A 26,918-nucleotide genomic window follows, 5' to 3' on the forward strand; every position below is an offset into this window, starting at 1 on the left:
TTCAAGCTTAAGGTACAACTTCTTCGCGAGGTCCCCCAAGTAGCTCTCCAGGTCGTTTCTCCCGCGAGCGAGGCCTTCCAGCTTCTCGCTCAGGGTGAGGTTCTCCTTCTTCCAACGTGAACACTCCCTGTTGGCTTCATTCAGAGCAGTCTTGAGCTTGGTATTTTCTTGTTCTAAGTGGTCGACCGAAGATAGCTTCTGTGCGGCCAGAGCGGTCTTGTCTTCAGCCTCCTTGCGGGCAGCAGCCAAGTCCTGATCCTTCTTCGCCAGAGCTTCTTTCAGTGTTTCTGCAAAAATGATGGTTGAGTCGGAGAAAGCAAAGAAATACTAACCAGTTGACAAAGGCGTCTTACCTGCGGCGCCATCTCTGACCGTCTGCAGTTCTGTCCTGGCCAGCTCCAGATCAAGTTTCATTTGAATTTGCTGCTTCTCCAAGTCAGCCAAGTGGGTTACAAGATCACAAGATTTCTGAAGCCAGAGAGGAGGAGTTACAATTTCAGTAAAAAGGAAAAAGCAACAAAGGCAGTAAACACTAAGACTACGATCGACTGCCAGCAGTCCACCATAGTCTCGGGGACTACACCCAGTGGGTGCACTTAGCGTGCCCCCACTGGTTCTTATCCCACCCGACCGACCTCTGAAGTCGAGTCAAAGGCCACCCGACCGACCCCTGAAGTCGAGTCAAACACAAGTTGCTTCCGAGCAGCTAAGAGATAATAAGCCTACACCCAGTAAAAAAAAGAAGAGAGAAAGCCGTCGACTGCCCGCAGTCGACGGGATACCGTTCCATTCGACATGGCCCGATCAGACAGAGCGAAGAAACTCAACTATGACTCAATTTAAAGACTACAGCCGACTGCCAGCAGCCGACCGTAGTCTCGGGGACTACACCCAGTGGGTGCACTTAGCGTGCCCCCACTCGTCAAAAAAAAACACACACACCCACCCAGTGGGTGTACAAACTTAAAGACCTTCGGGAAAGAGAATCTTCAAAGGACATACCAAAACAGACCAAGTGTTGAAGTCGACTGACCTGGACATTGCTCTGAAGAGCTGAGCTTGCGTCGTAAGCCGCCTGGCAAGCCTCCCGAGCCACTTTTACCTGTTCCATCATGACTCCAGCCTGGCGTACAGCCTCCTTCGCAGCAGCCACTTGGTCCTCAAGGACGGGGTACGCAGCAAAAAGCGAAGACGGATCTGCAGTCGACGCTGAAGGCTGCACACTCGTCAAAGGAACAACGAAGGTCACGGAAGCCCGAGTGGGTTCACCATCATCCCGAACTGCAGCCTCAGGCGCGGGAGTGGATTGCGGAGTCTTGCCAGCCAACACCTTCTTCTTCCTCTTCACCCTCAATGGTGCGTCGTCGTCGTCGTCCGGGAGGTCGATAACATGAGGAGGAGCTGCAAGGACAACATTCAATCGACCAACACTTCAGTCGACTCGTAAGCAGGACGGCAGTAATCGTACCAGGGTTGGAGGTGACAGCGTCCTCCATCTCTTGGTCGTCGTTCCTGGCAGAGACCTCAGAAGTTGCTCCACTACAAATCAGAAAAGATTAGTCAGTTGGCCCAGGGAATCGACCAAGGATCCGTCCACAGTCGACAAAGGAAAGCAAGTGTTGTTGTTACCCCGAAATGGTGGGAACAACTATCTTCATCTTGGGCAAAGCCTTGGGCGGCTTAGATGGCGCCGTTCGTGGGTGCTTGGGAGCCTTCCCGGTCGGTGGAGGAGAAAAAGTCTGAGGGCGTTTCGACGACTGCCCGACAGGAGCGGTCGCCTTGCCACGTTCCTGCGCTGGATCGTGGGCGAGCTTGGATCGTCCCTCCGGGCGGGAGGGTTCAGCTTCCTCCTCCTCTTCACTGGAGAAGATGTCATCGCCCTCCTCCCCCTCACCGTCGGACTCCCACTCGACCTGGTCGTCCCGCTCTCGCCTCCGCTCCCCTCGCCTTCCTCGGTCGGCCCTTGGGCTCCGTTGGGCGTCGAGTACATCTCAGTGGTAGCCTGGAAGACAATGGACAGGACTAAAGTCAGTCGACTTACACAAAGAAGACTAATACAGAAGATGAGATATCCGACACAAAAACATACCTGATCCACTTCATATGAGTGGTCGAGTGGAATCACCCTTCTGGCTCCTCGGGGGCTGTCTTTATTCCCCATGATGCTTGACAACCACCCCTCCAGCATCTCATCGGTGACCTCCTCCGGGTGGATCCGAGTGGTGTCGTCAAGGCCAGAATACAGCCACATCGGATGGTCTCGCGCCTGGAGCGGTTGGATGCGCCTCTGGAGAAAGACCTCTAACAGGTCCATCCCAGTCACCCCCTCACGGACAAGTTCAACCACTCGACCCGCCAATACCTTGACCTGGGCGCTTTCCTCCGGCGTGACCTTCAGAGAGATAGGCTTCTCGGCTCAGTCGAGTGAAAAAGGAGGAAGACCGGTCGACTGCCCGGAGGTCGCCTGGTCCTGGCAGTAGAACCAGGTCGACTGCCAGCCGCGGACCGACTCCGGGAAGGTGATAGAGGGGAAACAGCTCTTCCCCCTTGTCTGGATCGCCAGATCCCCGCACAACTGGATAACTTGCGTCTTCTCGTCACTCGACTTGGCCTTCCTCACCGACTGGGAGCGGCAAGTGAAGATATGCTTGAAAAGCCCCCAATGCGGACGGCAACCCAGGAAAGCCTCGCACATGGAAATGAACGCGGCAAGATAGACTATGGAATTGGGGGTAAAGTGATGGAGCTGCGCTCCGAAGAAATTCAAGAAACTCCGGAAGAACGGATGGGGAGGCAGAGAAAACCCTCGGTCGATGTGGGTGGCGAGGAGCACGCACTCACCGTCGCGGGGTTGCGGCTCGATTTCCCTCCCCGGGAGACGCGCGGCCTCGTGGGGAATGGCTCCTCCCTCGACCATGTCGTCGAGGTCTTCCTGTCGGAGCACCGATGGCATGCAATCACCCTGAATCCAACCCTTGGGCAGGGTGGTCCGGGACGACGATCCACCTCGCGAAGACTTCTTCCCCTTCCCCGCCGCCGCCGCCTTCTTCGCGTGCTCCAAAGCAGTGGTCTTGCCCTTCACCATTGTCGTCGGGGAGATCTCGCACGGGCTCGCGGCGCTAGGGTACGGCCGAGGGTCGCAGGAGGGCTGGCGAAGGAAGAGAGGAAGAAAGAAAGAAGGAAGCAGAAGAGAGCGCACGGCTTAGAAACCCCGAGCCGGCAACTTATAAGGGGCCGCTTCCGAGTGGCTGGCCGGTAGGCCCAGGCCATCCAGTCAAATCCCGCAACAGACGCGCGCGCAGTACGTGGCGAAAAAGGCGACGCGGAGATCGAGGAACTTCCGCTTTATCGCTTCCGATTACTGCGGCCGCTCCCGTCCCGCGCGCTTCCCAAAATCCAAATCCCGCGACATCCGCGGGCCGCAGAACAACTTGCTAAAAAACAGAAGACCCCGATCGCGCCGGCACTCGGTATGGCACAAACAAAGAAATTCACTCGACGGAAGGCCTGGAATGGATCAAGGCGACTGAAAAAGGTTGGCAACGTCATCCGTGACGATTGTCCCGAAACGAGGCGCTCACATAGCCCGAAGAACCAGTCGGAAAGATCTCCAACTCTTTCCCCACTCTAACCTCGATCCATTCGGGGGCTAATGATGAAGACATGTACCTAGGGTAGGGACACAGGCCTGACCCAAGAGTCCTATGATGAACACACGTACCTAGGGTAGGGACACGGGCCTGACCCAAGAGTCCTACTCTAGGACACCCCTGGGAGAAATCACCTTTCAATCGACTTGAAGGCATTCCACTCAAGACACTCGACCAAGAAGCTATCACTCGACCAAGAAGCTATCACTCGACCGCCAGGAGATCAGCAGTCGCTCTGTAGGCAAACGGTCAGCCGTTAAGTAGTCTTCATGGTCATTATAGCACTTTATTAGAGGCGTTACCAGTAACGCCCAATCTTAAATGTACTTTAAACCCTACATTACTGAGGGCAGGAGGGGGCCGGCGAAAACTATATAAGCCACCCCCCTCCTCAGTAGGAAGGGTTCGCACCCCTGTAACCTATACACGCATAATCCAGTCGACCGCCTCCGGGCCCCGAGACGTAGGGCTATTACTTCCTCCGAGAAGGGCCTGAACTCGTAAAGCTCGCGTGTAACAACTTCCCCATAGCTAGGATCTCGCCTCTCCATACTCACCCCCCTACATCACTGTCAGAGTTAGAACCACGACACCGGCCACCTCTCCTTGTCCTAATAGGACTAGGGGAGGGGGGAGGCGCGCGGCCCATCTTGGGCTGCCCCTTCTCTTTTCCACTAAAGCCCACTAAGGCCCGTATAGCTCCCGGGGGGTTCCGGTAACCTCCCGGTACTCCGGTAAAACCCCGATTTCACCCGGAACACTTCCGATATCCAAACATAGGCTTCCAATATATCAATCTTTATGTCTCGACCATTTTGAGACTCCTCATCATGTCCGTGATCACATCCGGGACTCCGAACAACCTTCGGTACATCAAAATGCATAAACTCATATTATAACTGTCATCGTAACCTTAAGCGTGCGGACCCTAGGGGTTCGAGAACAATGTAGACATGACCGAGACACGTCTTCGGTCAATAACCAATAGCGGGACCTGGATGCCCATATTGGCTCCTACATATTCTACGAAGATCTTTATCGGTCAGACCGCATAACAACATACGTCGTTCCCTTTGTCATCGGTATGTTACTTGCCCGAGATTCGATCGTCGGTATTCCAAATACCTAGTTCAGTCTCGTTACCGGCAAGTCTCTTTACTCGTTCTGTAATACATCATCCCGCAACTAACTTATTAGTTGCAATGCTTGCAAGGCTTAAGTGATGTGCATTACCGAGAGGGCCTAGAGATACCTCTCCGACAATCGGAGTGACAAATCCTAATCTCGAAATATGCCAACCCAACATGTACCTTTGGAGACACCTGTAGTACTCCTTTATAATCACCCAGTTACGTTGTGACGTTTGGTAGTACCCAAAGTGTTCCTCCGGCAAACGGGAGTTGCATAATCTCATCGTTATAGGAACATGTATAAGTCATGAAGAAAGCAATAGCAACATACTGAACGATCGGGTGCTAAGCTAATGGGATGGGTCATGTCAATCAGATCATTCACTTAATGATGTGATCCCGTTAATCAAATAACAACTCATTGTTCATGGTTCGGAAACATAACAATCTTTGATTAACGAGCTAGTCAAGTAGAGGCATACTAGTGACACTTTGTTTGTCTATGTATTCACACATGTATTATGTTTCCGGTTAATACAATTCTAGCATGAATAATAAACATTTATCATGATATAAGGAAATAAATAATAACTTTATTATTGCCTCTAGGGCATATTTCCTTCACTACCAAACGTCACAACGTAACTGGGTGATTATAAAGGTGATCTACAGGTTTCTCAGAAGGTACTTGTTGGGTTGGCGTATTTCGAGATTAGGATTTGTCACTCCTATTATCGAAGAGGTATCTCTGGGCCCACTCGGTAATGCACATCACTATAAGCCTTGCAAGCATTTTAACTAATAAGTTAGTTGCGGGATGATGTATTACGGAACGATTAAAGAGACTTGCCGGTAACGAGATTGAACTAGGTATTGGGATACCGACGATCAAATCTCGGGCAAGTAACATACCGATGACAAAGGGAACAACGTATGTTGTTATGTGGTTTGACCGATAAAGATCTTCATAGAATATGTAGGAGCCAATATGAGCATCCATGTTCCGCTATTGGTTATTGGCCGGAGACGTGTCTCGGTCATGTCTACATAGTCTCGAACCCGTAGGGTCCGCACGCTTAAAGTTTCGGTGATGGTTGTATTATGAGTTTAGGTGATTTGATGTACCGAAGGTAGTTCGGAGTCCCGGATGAGATCGGGGACATGACGAGGAGCCTCGAAATGGTTGAGACGTAAATATTGATATATTGGACGACTATATTCGGACATCGGAAAGGTTCCGAGTGGTTCCTGTATTTTTCAGAGTACCGGGGAGTTACGGGAATACGGGGGAAGAAGTATATGGGCCTTATTGGGCTTTAGGGGAGAGAGAGAGGCAGGCCGCGCCCCCCCTCAATGACTAGTCCGAATTGGACTAGGGGGAGGGGCGGTGCCCCCTCCTTCCTTCTCTTCCCTCTTCCCCTTCCTTGTCTCCTACTCCTTCTACTTGGAAGGGGAGGAATCCTACTCCCGGTGGGAGTAGGACTCCTCCAGGGCGCGCCATAGGGGCCGACCCTCTCCCCCTCCTCCACTCCTTTATATACGGGGATGGGGGCACCCCTTGGAAACACAACAATTGATCTCTTGATCTCTTAGCCGTGTGCGGTGCCCCCCTCCACCATATTACACCTCGATCATATCGTAGCGGTGCTTAGGCAAAGCCCGGCGTCGGTAGCAACATGATCACCGTCATCACGCCGTCATGCTGGCAGAACTCTCCCATGAAGCTCTGCTGGATCGGAGTTCGCGGGACGTCATCGAGCTGAACATGTGCTGAACTCGGAGGTGTCGTACGTTCGGTACTTGGATCGGTCGGATCGTGAAGACGTACGACTACATCAACCGCGTTGTGCAAACGCTTCCGCTTTCGGTCTATGAGGGTACGTGGACACACTCTTCCTTCTCGTTGCTATGCATCACCATGATCCTCTGTGTGCGTAGGAAATTTTTTGGAAATACTACGTTCCGCAACAGTCACGTGTTCTCTTTGACAAGCCGACCCCGTCGTCCCAATAGGCGTAAATCGGCTCGCGTGATCACCTTGTTGGTCGTGTTGCCATACCGATTTGTTCGGTTGCCTCGGGGACTTCGGCATCGTTGAGAGAGCTCTACCTCATCGAGTGTTCAGCACACAAGCCATATGTCTTTTATTACTCACTTTGCACAAAGTATGAATTATGCAACATTTTTTAAAATTTATTATTATTCATATTATCTCCGGCTTGCACGATTTTCTGTGCACAGATAAAGGATCTGGATTGGGCAGCGCTGTCATCTCTGCGTACCGATGTACCACGTCATCTCGGCTGGACCGAGGGCTTCGTAATCACTTCATTAACCCACGCCGGGGACTTCGGCGTCACACTACGGGCCTGCATTGGCCGTTCTATGTTGCCACTTCAGAGTGTCGAGCTCTTCGCTCCGCCACCTCGGGACCAGCTAGGGGGCTGGACCCTGTCCCACCGTCTGCTCGGGCCGTGCATCGACACCGAGCACATTAACTAGCTATGTAACTTTTATGCTCAGAATTTTCAATATTAAATTTTGTTCGGTTCGACCAAGCATTATACTTTTTTTGGTAAAAAGTTGTTTGTGAAAACTTCCTTGTCAAAACTTTGTTTGTGACACACAAATTGAAATACCCCGTTTGCTTGGGGGCTTCCTTTATGAAGCCTTTCCTCTTGCATATGATTACACTTGTATGGCTTCATTCCTTGTTCGTGTATTACGCCACAATATGCAGCATGTTGACTTAAGTGTTCCGCAAGCTGGGTTGCCTTGCTCCTGTGTTTACCCCTATGTTCCCGATTGTTCGACTAGGGAGTAAAGGGAGCACCTCTGCTCCTGTATTACGACCGGGTCATCCGAGCTCGGACCTCAGACTGGGTGAAGCCGAAAGCTAGCGCTCTTATTGTTTTCAATTATGGTCGGCACACAACGGAACTCATGAGTACAAAAAATCAATTGCACAAGTCTCATAGTAACAATGAGCAACCGAAGAAAGGTATCGGTGGAGATACTATTTTCTTTGAAGATGCTTCTTACACTTCATTAGTAATATAGCATAAGTTCCCTGAGCGCGCTTTGTCTGTTACAGCCTTACGGCCTGATTGCCTGGTTATCGGAAACACCGTCGATATTCTTGACATGTGGAGTACATAACACTTTTTGGTCCTTGACCGAAGAGGCAGAAGCCGACGGTCGCTTAAGACGCGTTTAAAGTTCGGGTGGACACAGATATAATATATGTACTTCCGTACATATAATTATTATACATAAAATTCTTTTGCCCAAGTCACTCGGGGGCTCTTAAATTAGTATGAGCCGTTTTATTATAAATGTTTTCTTCTTGGTCATTGCAAAATCTTTTTCTATCACTCCTTTTTTCGACGCGAGTGTGTGGTCAATAGCCAGGGAGCCTAGTCTCTCTCTCAAAGTTGTTCGAGTTTAGTTCGCTAAACTGGCCTAACGAGCAGTACTCCACCTTCGGGATAGGAGGTTACATCCGTGTGCTGACCCGCTTGAGGTCTTGAGATCGGATGTGTCATATTAATGCACGAGAGAAGCACCCCTTTTTGACCAATTTTCAGATTGGCACCGAACACTTGATCTAATTCGGACATCGAGTTTTTACTAAATTGTTGGGTTTTCCAAGCCTATGGCACTTTTAAACTATTTGTGTGTTTCCCGCATAACTCTCGCAGTGCAACGGCGCCGGACACCTTTAGAGATTCGGCAAAAACATTCTCGGATATTACTATATATGCATCGGTTTCGAATTGTGTCTTCGATTAATAGTTGGGTTGCCCGACTCCTGTGCTTGCCTCTTATGTTCCGCTTTGTTCGGCTAGGTGTGCAAAGGAAGAACCACTGCGATTGTGCTTCCAGCTCGCATGGTTAAGCACCTCAGTGGAGAAAGCCGAAAACTGACTGTCACAATAAGCATAAACTGGTCAGCGATCCGACGACTATGTCAAATGACGGGCCATTCATAAAATTGGCCGAAGTGTTTATGGCTTGACCTCGGCTGTCGTCGAACACTATCCAGGGGCTCGTAGCTAGCTTCCCCAGTTTAAAGCTCCTATGACTAAGTGAAAGTTATAAAGCCCGCATATCTGATTGCCTCGTTTGTGCTAACACAACTGCCTTCGGGCACCGAGACGTCGGCTAATGGTTGTTTTGTTATTGCGAAAACACCCTGCGTAGCATCTACAATGGGGCCGAAGCCGACGATGGGCCACTTTCAACTGATAAACAGACGCAACAGAGTCAAAATAAACATATCATCGGCGTTTGTATTTAATATACAAAGGCTGCCTTCCATAATCATCGTTATATAGCCATACATATGCATCAATTTGACTTAAGATTTTGTCCAAGCTGGGTTGCCTGGCTCCTGTGCTTACCCCTACGTTCCCGATTGTTCGGCCAGGCGGTAAAGGGAGCACCTCTGTGATTGTTACTACCGAGTCATCCGAGTTAGTACCTCAGACTGGGTGAAGCCGAAAACTGGCAATCTTAAAGGATCACAATTGTCGGCAACGACGGAAGTAAAAATTTTGGTTCACTAATACCATAGAGTTTGGGAACTTTCGCCGAACTAAATCCTCAATACTTTCCTCCCATATTGATCGGAGGTGAGTTTTCATGATCATGATAAGCATGACGACCCAAAGAAAGAACCGATAGCGGGATGATACGTCTCCAACGTATCTATAATTTTTGATTGCTCCATGCTATATTATCTACTGTTTTAGACTATATTGGGCTTTATTTTCCACTTTTATATTATTTTTGGGACTAACCTCTTAACCGGAGGCCCAGCCCAGAATTGCTGTTTTTTGCCTATTTCAGTGTTTCGAAGAAACGGAATATCAAATGGAGTCCAAACGGAATGAAACCTTCGGGAACGTGATTTTCTCACCGAACGTGATCCAGGAGACTTGGACCCTACGCCAAGGAACAAAAGAGGCGGTCACGAGGGTGGGGGCGCCCCCCCTCCCTAGGGCGCGCCCACTGCCTCGTGGGCCCCCTGTTGCTCCACTGACGTACTCCTTCCTCCTATATATACCTACGTACCCCCAAACGATCAGATATGGAGCCAAAAACCTAATTCCACCGCCGCAACTTTTTGTATCCACGAGATCCCATCTTGGGGCCTGTTCCGGAGCTCCGCCGGAGAGGGCCGTCATCACGGAGGGCTTCTACATCATCATAGCCTCTCCGATGAAGTGTGAGTAGTTTACCTCAGACCTTCGGGTCCATAGTTATTAGCTAGATGGCTTCTTCTCGCTTTTTGGATCTCAATACAATGTTCTCCCCCTCTCTTGTGGAGATCTATTTGATGTAATCTTCTTTTTGCGGTGTGTTTGTTGATACCGATGAATTGTGGGTTTATGATCAAGATTATCTATGAACAATATTTGAATCTTCTCTGAATTCTTTTATGTATGATTGGTTATCTTTGCAAGTCTCTTCGAATTATCAGTTTGGTTTGTCCTACTAGATTGGTTTTCCTTGCCATGGGAGAAGTGCTTAGCTTTGGGTTCAATCTTGCGGTGTCCTTTCCTAGTGACAGAAGGGGCAGCAAGGCACGTATTGTATTGTTGCCATCGAGGATAACAAGATGGGTTTTTTATCATATTGCATGAAACTATCCCTCTACATCATGTCATCTTGCTTAAGGCGTACTCTGTTTTTAACTTAATACTCTAGATGCATGCTGGATAGCGGTCGATGAGTGGAGTAATAGTAGTAGATGCAGGCAGGAGTCGGTCTACTTGTCTCGGACATGATGCCTATATACATGATCATACCTAGATATTCTCATAACTATGCTCAATTGTGTCAATTGCTCAACAGTAATTTGTTCACCCATCGTAGAATACTTATGCTCTTGAGAGAAGCCACTAGTGAAACCTATGGCCCGCGGGTCTATTCTCATCATATCAATCTCCATCACTTTATTATTGCTTTTCTTTTTACTTTGCCTTTTACTTTTCACTTTGCATCTCTATATCAAAAATACCAAAAATATTATCTATCATCTCTATCAGATCTCACTCTCGTAAGTGACCGTGAAGGGATTGACAACCCCTAATCGCGTTGGTTGCGAGGAGCTATTGTTTTTGTGTAGGTACGAGGGACTTGCGTGTAGCCTCCTACTGGATTGATACCTTGGTTCTCAAAAACTAAGGGAAATACTTACGCTACTTTGCTGCATCATCCTCTCCTCTTCGGGGAAATCCAATGCAGTGCTCAAGAGGTAGCACGGGACTATTTTCTTTGGAAGATGTTTCTTACGTTAAACCGTAACATAACATATCTCTCCGTGTACCTTTGTTTATAAAACCATATGACCGGATTGCCTTGTTTGCCGTAAAACTTTGCCCTTATAACGGCTCTATAAAGTAGGACAAACACTCCCCGGCTACTGGCCGAGGATGTTGAAGCCGATGGTCGGTCAACAAAGTTTTGTACAATGCGGATTTGAGCATTAATGATGAAAAGTACTAGGATACATAGAATCATTACACATAAAAATTGCGAGTAACATCCATTTACTGCAATCCATCTTTTAAACCCCTTGGGGCCTACCTTGGCGAGCTCGGATTTCGACCAGTTCTAAACTCTTTTAAGAGATCTTTATTCTCGTTCCGAGAAGTTTGTGTTAAACACAACAAAATTTTCTGTCAAACGGATATCGATCCTTAATTCGGCCACCTGTGCCCACATTAAGGCTCGGGGGCTATAGGGCTAAGCGCTCATTATTTACAAATATTAAAGGGGCACACCGATCCCCTAATCTGGTGTTGCCACCCGACCAGTCTCTCGGGGGCTACTGCATTGCCTATTCAATGCAGAAAATTCAAAGTGCTCGGTGTTCGGCATAACCGAACTATGGACAAGCGCGTCTTCGGACGACAATAAGTACCATATGGGACTTATCCGGCATCAAGCTGATATATCACGGCGACTTCTCACGACCCTCTCTCAGGGGCCCGTCCGCTGATCACTATTACCTCTAGTATATTACACTGCGTTTCTATTCCTATGTGTTCGGCCGAGCTAGGAGTTGATCCTCAGGCCGATTTCACGACCTGGGTCTCAGAGGCTACCAGGATCAGTAGTTCTATGTTTTCCTTCAGGTGCATCTCGGATTTTAGGCCGATAGACACCTTGAGGGCTACTGGCAATACATCTCGTCAGCAAATAAATTTATACGCATCGGAAATGGAATCCGCAAACAATCAGCCAATGACTGAGGTGCTGAGCCACATCGAAAGCAGTTCAGCATATAGCTCGGATGCAAGTGGCTGGCTCCTTAGAGGGCATTTCCGGCATTAAGCTCGGCTAACACTTTTTTGAACCAAGGTGATCTATGACACCTCGGACATAGTCCGGCGTTGGAGCTCGGATGCAGTTCGGCATTGGAGCTCGACTATAACAATACTCTTCGGATATAGTCCGGCGTTGGAGCTCGGATACGTTTCGGCGTTGGTGTTGGGGAACGTAGCAGAAATTCAAAATTTTCCTACGTGTCACCAAGATCTATCTATGGAGAGACTGGCAACGAGGGGAAGGAGAGTGCATCTACATACCCTTGTAGATCGCTAAGCGGAAGCGTTCAAGTGAACGGGGTTGATGGAGTCGTACTCGTCGTGATTCAAATCACCGATGACCAAGTGCCGAACGGACGGCACCTCCGCGTTCAACACACGTACAGCCCGGTGACGTCTCCCACGCCTTGATCCAGCAAGGAGAGAGGGAGAGGTTGAGGAAGACTCCATCCAGCAGCAGCACAACGGCGTGGTGGTGATGGAGGAGCGTGGCAATCCTGCAGGGCTTCGCCAAGCACCACAGAAGAGGAGGGAGAGAGGGATGCAGGGCTGCACCAACGAGAGATTGAATCGCATCCATTATGGGCAGCCCTAGGCCTCATATATATAGGGAAGGGGAGGGGCTGCGCCCCCTCTAGGGTTCCCACCCCCTAGGGGGGCGGCACCCTAGATGGGGATCAAGGATGGCGGCCAAGAGGGGGAGAGGAGAGGGAGGCGCACCAATATGGGCCTTAAGGCCCATATCCCTTAGGGTTTGCCCCCTTTCCACCTCTTAGGCGCCATGGGCCCTTGTGGGAGGCACACCAGCCCACTAAGGGGCTGGTCCCTCACCACTCTCAGCCCACGCAAGCCTCCGGGGTTGGTGGCCCCACTTGGTGGACCCCCGGGACCCTCCCGGTGGTCCCGGTACATTACCGATAAACCCCGAAACTCTTCCGGTGACCAAAACAGGACTTCCCATATATAAATCTTTACCTCCGGACCATTCCGGAACTCCTCATGACGTCCTGGATCTCATCCGGGACTCCGAACAACATTCGGTAACCACATACAAACTTCCTTTATAACCCTAGCGTCATCGAACCTTAAGTGTGTAGACCCTACGGGTTCGGGAGACATGCAGACATGACCGAGACGTTCTCCGGTCAATAACCAACAGCGGGATCTGGATACCCATGTTGGCTCCCACATGTTCCACGATGATCTCATTGGATGAACCACGATGTCAAGGACTTAATCAATCCCGTATACAATTCCCTTTGTCTAGCGGTATCGTACTTGCCCGAGATTCGATCGTCGGTATCCCGATACCTTGTTCAATCTCGTTACCAGCAAGTCTCTTTACTCGTTCCGTAACACATCATCCCGTAATCAACTCCTTGATCACATTGTGCACATTATGATGATGTCCTACCAAGTGGGCCCAGAGATACCTCTCCGTCACACGGAGTGACAAATCCTAGTCTCGATTCGTGCCAACCCAACAGACACTTTCGGAGATACCTGTAGTGCACCTTTATAGTCACCCAGTTACGTTGTGACGTTTGGTACACCCAAAGCACTCCTACGGTATCCGGGAGTTGCACAATCTCATGGTCTAAGGAAATGATACTTGACATTTAGAAAAGCTTTAGCATACGAACTACACGATCTTTGTGCTAGGCTTAGGATTGGGTCTTGTCCATCACATCATTCTCCTAATGATGTGATCCCGTTATCAACGACATCCAATGTCCATGGTTAGGAAACAGTAACTATCTATTGATCAACAAGCTAGTCAACTAGAGGCTTACTAGGGACATGGTGTTGTCTATGTATCCACACATGTATCTGAGTTTCCTATCAATACAATTATAGCATGGATAATAAACGATTATCATGAACAAGGAAATATAATAATAACCAATTTATTATTGCCTCTAGGGCATATTTCCAACAGTCTCCCACTTGCACTAGAGTCAATAATCTAGTTCACATCGCCATGTGATTAACACTCACAGGTCACATCACCATGTGACTAACACCCAAGAGATTACTAGAGTCAGTAGTCTAGCTCACATCACTATGTGATTAACACTCAATGAGTTCTAGGTTTGATCATGTTGCTTGTGAGAGAGGTTTTAGTCAACGGGTTTGAACCTTTCAGATCCGTGTGTGCTTTACAAATCTCTATGTCATCTCCTAGATGTAGCTACCATGTTCTATTTGGAGCTATTCCAAATAATTGTTCTACTTGGAGCTATTCTAAATTGTTGCTCCATTATACGTATCCGGTATCTCTACTCAGAGCTATCCGGATAGGTGTTAATCTTGCATCGACGTAACCCTTTACGACGAACTCTTTTACCACCTCCATAATCGAGAAAATTCCTTAGTCCACTAGTTACTAAGGATAACTTTGACCGCTGTCCTGTGATCCATTCTTGGATCACTCTTGTACCCCTTCACTGACTCATGGCAAGGCACACTTCAGGTGCGGTACACAGCATAGCATACTGTAGAGCCTATGTCTTAAGCACAGGGGACGACCTTCGTCCTTTCTCTCTATTTTGCCGTGGTCGAGCTTTAAGTCTTAACTTCATACCTTACAACTCAGGCAAGAACTCCTTCTTTGACTGATCCATCTTGAACACCTTCATGATCATATCATGGTATGTGCTCATTTGAAAGTACCATTAAGCGTTTTGATCTCTCCCTATAGATCTTGATGCTCAATGCTCAAGTAGCTTAATCCAGGTTTTCCATTGAAAAACACTTTCCAAATAACCCTATATGCTTTCCAGAAATTCTACGTCATATCCGATCAACAATATGTTAAAACATATACTCATCAGAAATTCTATAGTGCTCCCACTCACTTCTTTGGAAATACAAGTTTCTCATAAACTTTGTATAAACCCAAAATCTTTGATCATCTCATCAAAGCATACATTCCAACTCCAAGATGCTTACTCCAGTCCTTAGAAGGATGGCTGGAGCTTTTCATACTTATTAGCATCTTTCAGGATTGACAAAACCTTCCGGTTGTATCACATACAACCTTTCCTCAAGAAAATCGTCAAGGAAACAATGTTTTGACATCCTATCTGCAAGATTTCATAAATAATGCAGTAATTGCTAATATAATTCCAATAGACTCTTAGCATCGCTACGAGTGAGAAAGTCTCATCGTAGTCAATTCCTTGAACTTGTCAGAAAACATCTTAACGACAAGTCGAGCTTTCTTAATGGTGACATTTACCATCATTGTCCGTCTTCCTTTTAAAATCCATATGTACCTAACAGCCATACGACCATCCAGTAGTTCTGCCAAAGTCTACACTTTGTTTTCATATATGGATCCTCTCTCGGATTATATGGCCTCGAGCCATTTTGGAATCCAGGCCCACCATCGCTTCTCCATAGCTCGTAGGTTCATTGTTGTCTAGCAACATGACTTCCAAGACAGGATTACGTACCACTCTAAAGTAGTACGCATCCTTGTCATCCCACGAGTTTTGGGAGTGACTTGATCCGAAGTCTCATGATCAATATCATGAGCTTCCACTTTAATTGGTGTAGGTGCCACAGGAACAACTCTTTGTGCCCTGCTATACACTAGTTGAAGTAACGGCTCAATAACCTCATCAAGTCTCCACCATCCTCCCACTCAATTCTTTCGAGAGAAACTTTTCCTCGAGAAAGGACCTGATTCTAGAAACAATCCCTTATTGCTTTCGAATCTGAGACAGGAGGTATACCCAACTGTTTTGGGTGTCCTATGAAGATGCATTTATCTGCTTTGGGTTCGAGCTTATCAACCTGAAACTTTTTCACATAAGCGTCGCAGCCCCAAACTTTTAAGAAATGACAGCTTAGGTTTCTCTAAACCATAGTTCATACTGTGTCATCTCATCGGAATTACATGGTGCCCTATTTAAAGTGAATGTGGTTGTCTCTAATGCCTAACCCATAAACTATTGTGGTAATTCGATAAGAGACATCATGGTATGCATCATATCCAATAGGGTGCAGTTATGATGTTCAGACACACCATCACACTATGGTGTTCCAGGCTGTATTAGTTGTGAAACAGTTTCCACAATGTCTTAATTTTGTGCCAAACTCGTAATTCAGATATTCATCTCTATGATCATATCATAGATCTTTTATCCTCTTGTCACGACGATCTTTCAACTTCACACTGAAATTACTTGAACCTTTCAATAATTCAGACTCGTGATTCATCAAGTAAATATACTCAACATCTACTCAAATCATGTGTGAAGTAAGAACATAACGATATCCACTACATGCCTCAGCACTCATTGGACTGCACACATCAAAATGTATTTCTTCCAACAAGTTGCTTTCTAGTTCCATTTTACTGAAAAACGAGGCTTTCAGTCATCTTGCCCATGTGGTATAGTTTGCATGTCTCAAGTGATTCAAAATCAAGTGAGTCGAAACGGTCCATTTGCATGGAGTTTCTTCATGCATATATACCAATAGACATGGTTCGCATGTCCCAAACTTCTCAAAAACGAGTGAGCCCAAAGATCCATCAACATGGAGCTTCTTCATGCGTTTTATACCGATATGACTTACGTGGCAGTGCCACAAGTAGGTGGTACTATCATTACTATCCTATATCTTTTGGCATGAACATGTGTATCACTACGATTGAGATTCAATAAACCATTTATTTTAGGTGTAAGACCATTGAAGGTATTATTCAAATAAACAGAGTAACTATTATTCTCTTTAAATGAATAACCGTATTGCGATAGACATAATCCAAACATGTCTATGCTCAATGCAAACACCAATCTCGACGGTAGAGGGAGCGTGCGATGCTTGATCATATCAACATTGAGAACACTTCCAACACATATCGTCAGCTCACCTTTAGCTAGTCTCCGTTTATTCCGTAGCTTTATTTCGAGTTACTAACACTTAGCAACCGAACCAGTATCTAATACCCTGGTGCTTCTAGGAGTACTAGTAAAGTACACATCAACACAATGTATATCCAATATACTTCTATCGACCTTGCCAGCCTTCTAATCTACCAAGTATCTAGGGTAATTCTGCTCCAGTGGTTGTTCCCCTTATTACAGAAGCACTTAGTCTCGGGTTTGGGTTCAACCTTGGGTTTCTTCACTAGAGCAGCAGCTGAATTGCCGTGTCATGAAGTATCCCTTCTTGCCCTTGCCCTTCTTGAAACTAGTGGTTTCACTAACCATCAACAATTGATGCTCCTTCTTGATTTCTACTTTCGCGGTGTCAAACATCGCGAATATCTCAAGGATCATCATATATGTCCCTGATACATTATAGTTCATCACGAAGCTCTAGCAGCTTGGTGGTAATGACTTCGGAGAAACATCACTATCTTATCTGGAAGATCAACTCCCACTTGATTCAAATGATTGTTGTACTCAGACAATCTGAGCACAAGCTCAACAATTGAGTTTTTCTCCCTTAGTTTGCAGGTTAAGAAAATCGTCGGAGGTCTTATACCTCTTGACGTGGGCACGAGCCTGAAATTCCAATTTCAGCCCTCAAAACATCTCATATGTTTCGTGACGTTTCAAAACGTCTTTGGTTCCTCAACTCTAAACCGTTTAACTGAACTATCATGTAGTTATCAAAATGTGTATGTCAGATGTTCGCAACATCCACAGACAACGTTCGAGGTTCAGCACACTGAGCGGTGCATTAAGGACATAAGACTTCTAAGAATCAATGAGGACAATCCTCAGTTTACGGACCTAGTCCACATAACTGCTACTATCAACTTTCAACTAATTTTTCTCTAGGAACATATCTAAACAGTAGAACTGAAACACGAGCTACGACATAATTTGCAAAGACCTTTTGACTATGTTCAGGATAATTAAGTTCATCTCATGAACTCCCACTTAGATAGACATCCCTCTAGTCATCTAAGTGATTACATGATCCGAGCCAACTAGGCCGTGTCCGATCATCACATGAGACGGACTAGCCAACGTCGGTGAACATCTTCATGTTGATCGTATCTTCTATACGACTCATGCTCGACCTTTCGGTCTTCTGTGTTCCGAGGCCATGTCTGTACATGCTAGGCTCGTCAAGTTAACCCTAAGTGTTTTGCATGTGTTCCGAGGCCATGTCTGTACATGCTAGGCTCGTCAACACCCGTTGTATGTGAACGTAAGGATCCATCACACCCGATCATCACGGCGTGCTTAGAAACGACGAACTGTAGCAACGGTGCACAGTTAGGGGAGAACACTTCTTGAAATTTTAATGAGGGATCATCTTATTTACTACCGTCGTTCTAAGCAAAATAAGATGTATTAACATGATAAACATCACATGCAATCAAATAGTAGTGACATGATATGGCCAATATCATATAGCTCCTTTGATCTCCATCTTGGGGCTCCATAATCATCTTGTCACCGGCATGACACCATGATCTCCATCATCGTGTCTCCATGAAGTTGTCACGTCATCTATTACTTCTACTACTACAGCTAACGTTTAGCAATAAAGTAAAGTAATTACATGACGTTTATGTTGACACGCAGGTCATGAATAAATTAAGACAACTCCTATGGCTCCTGCCGGTTGTCATACTCATCGACATGCAAGTCGTGATTCCTATTACAAGAACATGATCAATCTCATACATCACATATATCATTCATCACATCCTTTTGGCCATATCACATCACATAGCATACCCTGCAAAAACAAGTTAGACGTCCTCTAATTGTTGTTTGCATGTTTTACGTGGCTGCTATGGGTTTCTAGCAAGAACGTTTCTTACCTACGCAAAGACCACAACGTGATATGCCAATTGCTATTTACCCTTCATAAGGACCCTTTTCATCGAATCTGATCCGACTAAATTGGAGAGACAGACACCCGCCAGCCACCTTATGCAACTAGTGCATGTTTGTCGGTGGAACCGGTCTCACGTAAGAGTACGTGTAAGGTTGGTCCGGGCCGCTTCATCCCACGATGCCGCCGAATCAAGATAAGACTAGTAACGGCAAGCATATTGAAGAAAATCAACGCCCACAACTACTTTGTGTTCTACTCGTGCATAGAATCTACGCAATAGACCTAGCTCATGATGCCACTGTTGGGGAACGTAGCAGAAATTCAAAATTTTCCTACGTGTCACCAAGATCTATCTATGGAGAGACTAGCAACGAGGGGAAGGAGAGTGCATCTACATACCCTTGTAGATCGCTAAGCGGAAGCGTTCAAGTGAACGGGGTTGATGGAGTCGTACTCATCATGATTCAAATCACCGATGACCAAGTGTCGAACGGACGACACCTCCGCGTTCAACACACGTACAGCCCGGTGACGTCTCCCACGCCTTGATCCAGCAAGGAGAGAGGGAGAGGTTGAGGAAGACTCCATCCAGCAGCAGCACAACGGCGTGGTGGTGATGGAGGAGCGTGGCAATCCTGCAGGGCTTCGAGAAGCACCATAGAAGAGGAGGGAGAGAGAGATGCAGGGCTGCACCAACGAGAGATTGAATTGCATCCATTATGGGCAGCCCTAGGCCTCATATATATAGGGAAGGGGAGGGGCTGCGCCCCCTCTAGGGTTCCCACCCCCTAGGGGGGCGGCAGCCCTAGATGGGGATCAAGGATGGCGGCCAAGAGGGGGAGAGGAGAGGGAGGCGCACCAATATGGGCCTTAAGGCCCATATCCCTTAGGGTTTGCCCCCTTCCACCTCTTAGGCGCCATGGGCCCTTGTGGGAGGCGCACCAGCCCACTAAGGGGCTGGTCCCTCACCACTCTCAGCCCACGCAAGCCTCCGGGGTTGGTGGCCCCACTTGGTGGACCCCCGGGACCCTCCCGGTGGTCCCGGTACATTACCGATAAACCCCGAAACTCTTCCGGTGACCAAAACAGGACTTCCCATATATAAATCTTTACCTCTGGACCATTCCAAAACTCCTCATGACGTCCGGGATCTCATCCGGGACTCCGAACAACATTCGGTAACCACATACAAACTTCCTTTATAACCCTAGCGTCATCGAACCTTAAGTGTGTAGACCCTACGGGTTCGGGAGACATGCAGACATGACCGAGACGTTCTCCGGTCAATAACCAACAGCGGGATCTGGATACCCATGTTGGCTCCCACATGTTCCACGATAATCTCATCGGATGAACCACGATGTCAAGGACTTAATCAATCTCGTATACAATTCCCTTTGTCTAGCGGTATTGTACTTGCCCGAGATTCGATCGTCGGTATCCCGATACCTTGTTCAATCTCGTTACCGGCAAGTCTCTTTACTCGTTCTGTAACACATCATCCCGTAATCAACTCCTTGATCACATTGTGCACATTATGATGATGTCCTACCGAGTGGGCCCAGAGATACCTCTCCGTCACAGGGAGTGACAAATCCCAGTCTCGATTCGTGCCAACCCAACAGACACTTTCGGAGATACCTGTAGTGCACCTTTATAGTCACCCAGTTACGTTGTGACGTTTGGTACACCCAAAGCACTCCTACGGTATCCGGGAGTTGCACAATCTCATGGTCTAAGGAAATGATACTTGACATTTAGAAAAGCTTTAGCATACGAACTACACGATCTTTGTGCTAGGCTTAGGATTGGGTATTGTCCATCACATCATTCTCCTAATGATGTGATCCCGTTATCAATGACATCCAATGTCCATGGTTAGGAAACCGTAACCATCTATTGATCAACGAGCTAGTCAACTAGAGGCTTACTAGGGACATGGTGTTGTCTATGTATCCACACATGTATCTGAGTTTCCTATCAATACAATTATAGCATGGATAATAAACGATTATCATGAACAAGGAAATATAATAATAACCAATTTATTATTGCCTCTAGGGCATATTTCCAACAGTTGGAGCTCGGAAGCGGTCCGATGTTGGTGCTCGGCTGTAAAAGAGGAGACTGTCGCCCGGGAACAACTTCAAACCCGTGGTGTGGCGTAAAAATAACAGGGCATTGATAAAGGCCAGAAACTTAAAGGGACTCCTCGGATACCTGACGTGTAAACTCCTCCGATGCACTTCAGCGATCCTCAAGATCGAAGATGAGAAGATTTGTTGAACCAGTTTTCAAGACCGATGACCGAAGATGAAAAACAGTTTGGAAGAATCGAGAAGCGTCCCCAACTTGAAGACCGGTTCAGGGGGCTACTGACGGTGTCCTGGACTAGGGGGTACTCACCACGTCGTCTCCCGACCAGCTGGATCGGGCCGAAGACCCCCATGGCGGTTCACTATTGGGCCAGTTCGGACAGGCCATGCCGCATAAATGGAGGATTCTACAAGACTTGGCGCCCAAGACAAGGACTCCTCTAAGCCCTAGGCCTACGGTGCATATATAAACCGAGGCCAGGCTAGTCAATAGACAATCTCATATTCATTACTACAATCTCGTGGTAGATACATATACTCTGTACTACACCCATATGAATACAATCCAAAGCAGCATGTAGGGTATTATCTCATCAAGAGAGCCCGAAGCTGGGTAAAACCCCGTGTCCATGTTACCATCGCTCCCAGACGCCTAGCTTAGGACCCCTACTACGAGATACGCCGGATATTGAACCGACAACGGGCGGGAGGGGGTAAAACCTCGGAGGTGCGCAGGGCGCCGGCTGGTGACGGGGTGCAGGCGCGAGCGGGGCGGACAGTGGAGGGGCACCACGCGAGGTGCCGGCAGCGAGGGCGTGGTGCTGCACGCGCTTCTTGACCCCCTTCATCCGGCGCTCCTCCAACCGCAAGTATGCCACGAACTTGGGGAAGGAGGGCTCCGGTATGAGAGAGAGGTTGAAGGCGGCGTTACCGAAGTCCTCGTTGAGGCCGGAGGTGAGCGTGCTAAGGGGGAGGTCGTCATCAACCTTGGCGCCAATGTCACGAAGCTCATCCGCCAACGTCTTCAGGTGGCGGCAGTAGTCATCGATAGACTGATCATCCTGATGACAGTCAAAATATTCCTGCTGCAAAAAAATGCGGCGCTGAAGCTTGTTGTCGGTGAAGAGGCCGTTGAGCTTTACCCACATGGCGCGGGCGTCATCACCATCGCTCACGACCGTGTGAAATAGGTCCTTCGAGATGGTGGTGAAGAACCACCGGATGAGCGTGGCGTCGATCGCGGTCCACTCGCAGTCGCCCACCATGGTGTGGGAGTCGACGGAGCCGTCAACGTGATCCACGAGGTTGTTCTTGCGGAAGAGCAGCGAGAAGTACATCATCCACGCGAAGTACGTGGCGTAGGTGGCGTCGAGGATGACAGGGACGCGATCGTGGATGTTGATGTCACGGATGTCAGCGGGGTCCGTCCTGGCGAAGGGGTTGGAGTAGTAGGAGGCGGAGGAAGATATGGCGGCTCGGCGATGGTGCGGCACGCGATGCAGGGGTGCGATCGGGCGGGGCAGAAAGCGAGCGGGGCGGGCGTAGTAGCAGGCGCACGGCGCTGGTGGCTAGCAGGAACAGCTGCAGTCGTGTGGCTAGCGGGAGTAGCAGCAGGCGCGCAACGCGGGCGGGCGTACGGTACTGGGTAGCGAGCGGGGCGCGCGGGAGTTGGCGGCTAGCGGACGCGCGAGACTTGGCGGCGAGCGGGGCGCTGTGCTGGGCAACGAGCGATGCGCGGTGTGTGGCGGCTAGCGGGATCAGGCAGATCGAGCGACGCGGGAAGGGAGCTGAGTGAGCGCACGGCACGGGCGGAGCAAAGAGCGAGGGAGCGCACGGCGCGGGAGGCGTGGCGTGGGGAGGCAGCGGCGGCGTGGGGGGGCGGCTAGGGTTAGGCGGAAGCGGGAGAGAATCGACTTGCGATAGATATCATGTAGAGTATGATTTGGTGCGTCGATAATAATTGATCGTGCACTAGACACATATATATAGGTACAAGGGTGCGACCGGTGTCTTATCTCCCAAGATACAAGTACATATACGAGGAAAGAGACACTACAGGTGCGGCATACAAGATCCAGACGTACGTACATGTACACATGTTCAACACGAAGGAAAGGCTTCACGCAGGCTTATTGTTCAAGAAAGAAAGTGAGTCCACTGTCTATCAACCCTGCTACTGAATTTGATCTACGAGTCTGAAGTGTAGAGGTTCCTTGAAAATTGTGCTACTGAATTTGACCAGTGTGCCACTGCAGCGTTGACTTCGTGTAAGTACGACGGGTTGGCATTGCTGTAAAATCCCTGTCAGTTCTTCACGTTCTCTGGGATTTGAGATCAGACTGAAGCTAGCTTCTTTGGAGGGCGTCCGGAGATGTGTCTCTGATGAATCTTGCGAGATTCAGTCGGTATTGTTATTTGGTCGATCTACTTAGATCCAGTCTTTATTCATGTGTCTATAGGTATCATTATTTTGATCTATACATCTCTTCATCAATGGTGGTATACTGATGTGTTAGACTTGTGGGGCCTTAGTGCAACGATTTCCCGACTGTCTATTACAATAAGTTCGACCCAGCTCTGATGAGGGTGGGGTGATAGCAGCAGCGCGTCGTCGGGTCACTCCGGTTATTATAGTCGTTCCTAGGTTATCTACAGACATGAATGTAATTTTTGTTATTTCCGTGTTCTTTGTGTTGTCATGGCATGATGAATAGATCAAATGTTTTCCCCATAAAGGCTATATGCATGAACCAATTTGTTGTTGGATGATTAGGAGGACAACTATTGTACCTACGTGAAATTTTGACACCCTCGGATGGCTTTTTCACAAAATGCTCAAGAGCTCCCGAGAGCCGTCGAATCTGGTATCACCTGATATCTACTCCAGGTCCTTCATAGATATTTTGTATACTCTAGAATCTGCTACTCCCTTTGTCCCAAAAAAATTTACCCACCACTTTGAACTAAAACAACACCACTTTTTTTTACGGAAGCAGTATTTAATATACCCATAAGTATCATTTCAATCTACTCAGATATCTAGAAACCTTTCTTTTTTTTTTGAGGGGAAAACCTTTCTTAACTACCGGCCTCTCTTCCATGCTGTTTAAATACACTAAAATAGAAATATATAATATATATATGCTTATAGTTCAACCAAGAGGAAACAATCTCTAAATACCTGTGACTTTGTTTCTATTGTTATTTTCCTATTAGCCCCAAGCCTTGGTTTAACCCATAAATCTTATGTGTCAGTACCACTGAGTAGAAATGAGAAACTTCAATTTACAAAGCAATATATGTTTAAAATTAGTGCATGCACATTTTCCAAATATCAAGCTAATATCGTATCTTAATATTTGATGCAACACTATGGTTAGTTTTAGTTAACATCATGGAAAAATTTTACTTGTTAAGTTCGCATGATAAACATAAATAATTTAAAAAGATTGGTATAAATAATTAAAAATATTTTGCATTAATCTTATATTTACTAATTGGAGGCATCATACGAACCTCCATGTTAATCCACATCATCAAAAATATCTTAATCATTCTTGGTCGTTTGATCTATGTAATTGATCTATCTTAACCATCCAATGTACGTTACCCCAGTCGCGGAAAAAAGGCCTAATCTGAACGTAAACCTGACCCAACCTGCACATAATTTGCATCAGAAAAAAAACAATAGTTTCCTTAGAAGAGACCATGTCTCACAAGAAACAGGAATCTATCTTAACCATCCAATGTACGTCACCCAGTCGCGAAAAAAAAGGCCCAATCTGAACGTAAACCTGACCCAACCTGCACATAATTTGTATCAGAAAAAAAAACAATAGTTTCCTTAGAAGAGACCATGTCTCACAAGAAACAGGAACATCAACACGTTTCCTAAAAACAAGACCATCACCACGTTCCTCTCTTTCCCTTGAAAAAAAACCACGTTCCTATCCTTTCACGTATAGATTCAATCTGGTGTGCCCCTGCCAAGCCTGTTTCCACTACTAGAATACATGGTACTTCCTCCTCTTTTCTTCCTCCAATACAACAAAGATCCAAGTCTCATCCAAGAAAACCAGTGGCAGCTGACGCAGTTGATGCTGCAGATGTGTGTGCAATGTGGGAACTACACAGAGTCATCCGTGACCGGGTTCCACGAGAGCAGTTCGACCGTGTTGCATATGCTCGAAGCTGGGCGGGCCGTAAGCATCGCAAAATCTTGCACGCAGCGGCGACGGTGACCACGCTCCAAGCCTCCTACTCTGGAACAATTAGCTTCCTTTACTGCCTTTGTCCAGGTGAGGGGCTTAGCTACTTTCGATGTTAGTTTCGGACATGAGAAGGGAAGCACCAATAGCGAGCACCAATGGGATCGAATAGGGTACCAGGGGTGCCGAGCAGGCAAGCAGCAGCTTCCCCACGTCCGCCCCTTCAATATACTCTCATGGTTCTTCTCTCTCTCTCTTGATATTTCATCAAGTGCACTACTTCCATATGCTAGCCATGCTTGCACGATTTACCCAACCTGGCATGCCATATCCTGGGAAAGGAGGGTCTTGATGGAGGCATCTCACAAGAAAGTGCTAGCATAGGAAAGAAGCTAAAGTCAGGAGGAAAAACACAAGAGCAATGCACTAAAAAATATTGGATTATCTAAGGATTTATTTCAATTGGATGAAAAATACGAAGCACTGATCATCCATTCTCCCAGGTCGTCCATGATGAAGAGCAGCATGCATGTGTCACGGAGTGTTGAGTCCGAGGAGTCGATTACAAGTATCAAAATATGTAGTATAATCATACCGAGCAGCGGATCAAAAATGCTAGAAAAGACTTGCTTCTCATTAGTTGCTTGGAATTGACTACTATATGCAAGCTAGACTGCATAAACAGGGCAGGCCATGGGTATGACAGCGTTCAGAATAGTTGAGGAACGGACAAGCAGTAGTTGGAGTAAATATATTGCATGACGAGGCATGTAGGACTACAAGAATTACGAAATGAAGTGTTGCTAATCATGATGACGGATGGATTGTAAGAAGAAATGAATAACTTGATTCCGTTAATAAAGAAACAACTGTATAATTTAAAGATCACTTGGATTTTTTTATTATCAGTCCATGACCATCATTGAGGAAATACATGACTGCCCTGCCCATAAGAGAAGGAAATTGTGTATCATCGGCATGATTTTTGCTCTTTTCTCGGTCCATATGTATAAACAGGGCAGGCCATGGGTAGCAGTTCATGTTTATGTCGGCCAACATGGTTGTGTTAGAACTTAGAACCTAGATTCACATGGGAATTAGAGTATAGCTAGTCGTCAACCCGTGCAGCGGCACGGGCTAGTTATGTAGATAGTAGCTTAGTTGTTTGATAAAACATTCATTATATTAGAAAAAGTGCTAATTATAAATTGAGGTACTATATGTATTATTTTACATAAACCACAAAAGTTGTTCGGGTAGCCATACACACATATAAAAACTTAATTTATTTAAAAGCCTGATAAAGTTATATTTTTACCCCAGATAATATGAATATTTTCTGTGACATATGCCAAAACATCATGCATAAAGTAAATGTAATTAAAAACTTAGCCTTACGATGAACTTTTAAAAACTGCCCAAAGTATATTAAATATATATGTGTTGAAAAAAAATACAATCTATAATTCTACTACAAAAAATACAATTATGGGAAAATATAATATTTAGATATTTACATACAGCCACAAAGAAAAACTTTACACTACTTTCTTAAATACAGGGAGTTATTGTTGAGCGACTAAGAGAGAAGCATTGTGTATATAATCATGCCATTCTACCAAATAGCTAAATAAACATGAGACCATGAGTTTCTACCGTCTTCGTAAGTTCAGAAACACAT

At 46.9% G+C, this 26,918-nt stretch overlaps 1 pseudogene; it reads right to left on the minus strand.

Moving 5' to 3' along the window:
• Positions 1 to 22,369, minus strand: part of LOC147962793 (uncharacterized) — a 146,169-nt pseudogene extending 123,800 nt beyond the window's left edge.
• Between the last annotated feature and the right edge of the window lie 4,549 nt (positions 22,370 to 26,918).

This window comes from Triticum urartu, chromosome 7A (genome assembly GCF_056163025.1).
Source record: "Triticum urartu cultivar PI428250 chromosome 7A, HENAU_Tu73, whole genome shotgun sequence".
NCBI classification, from domain to species: Eukaryota; Viridiplantae; Streptophyta; class Magnoliopsida; order Poales; family Poaceae; genus Triticum; species Triticum urartu.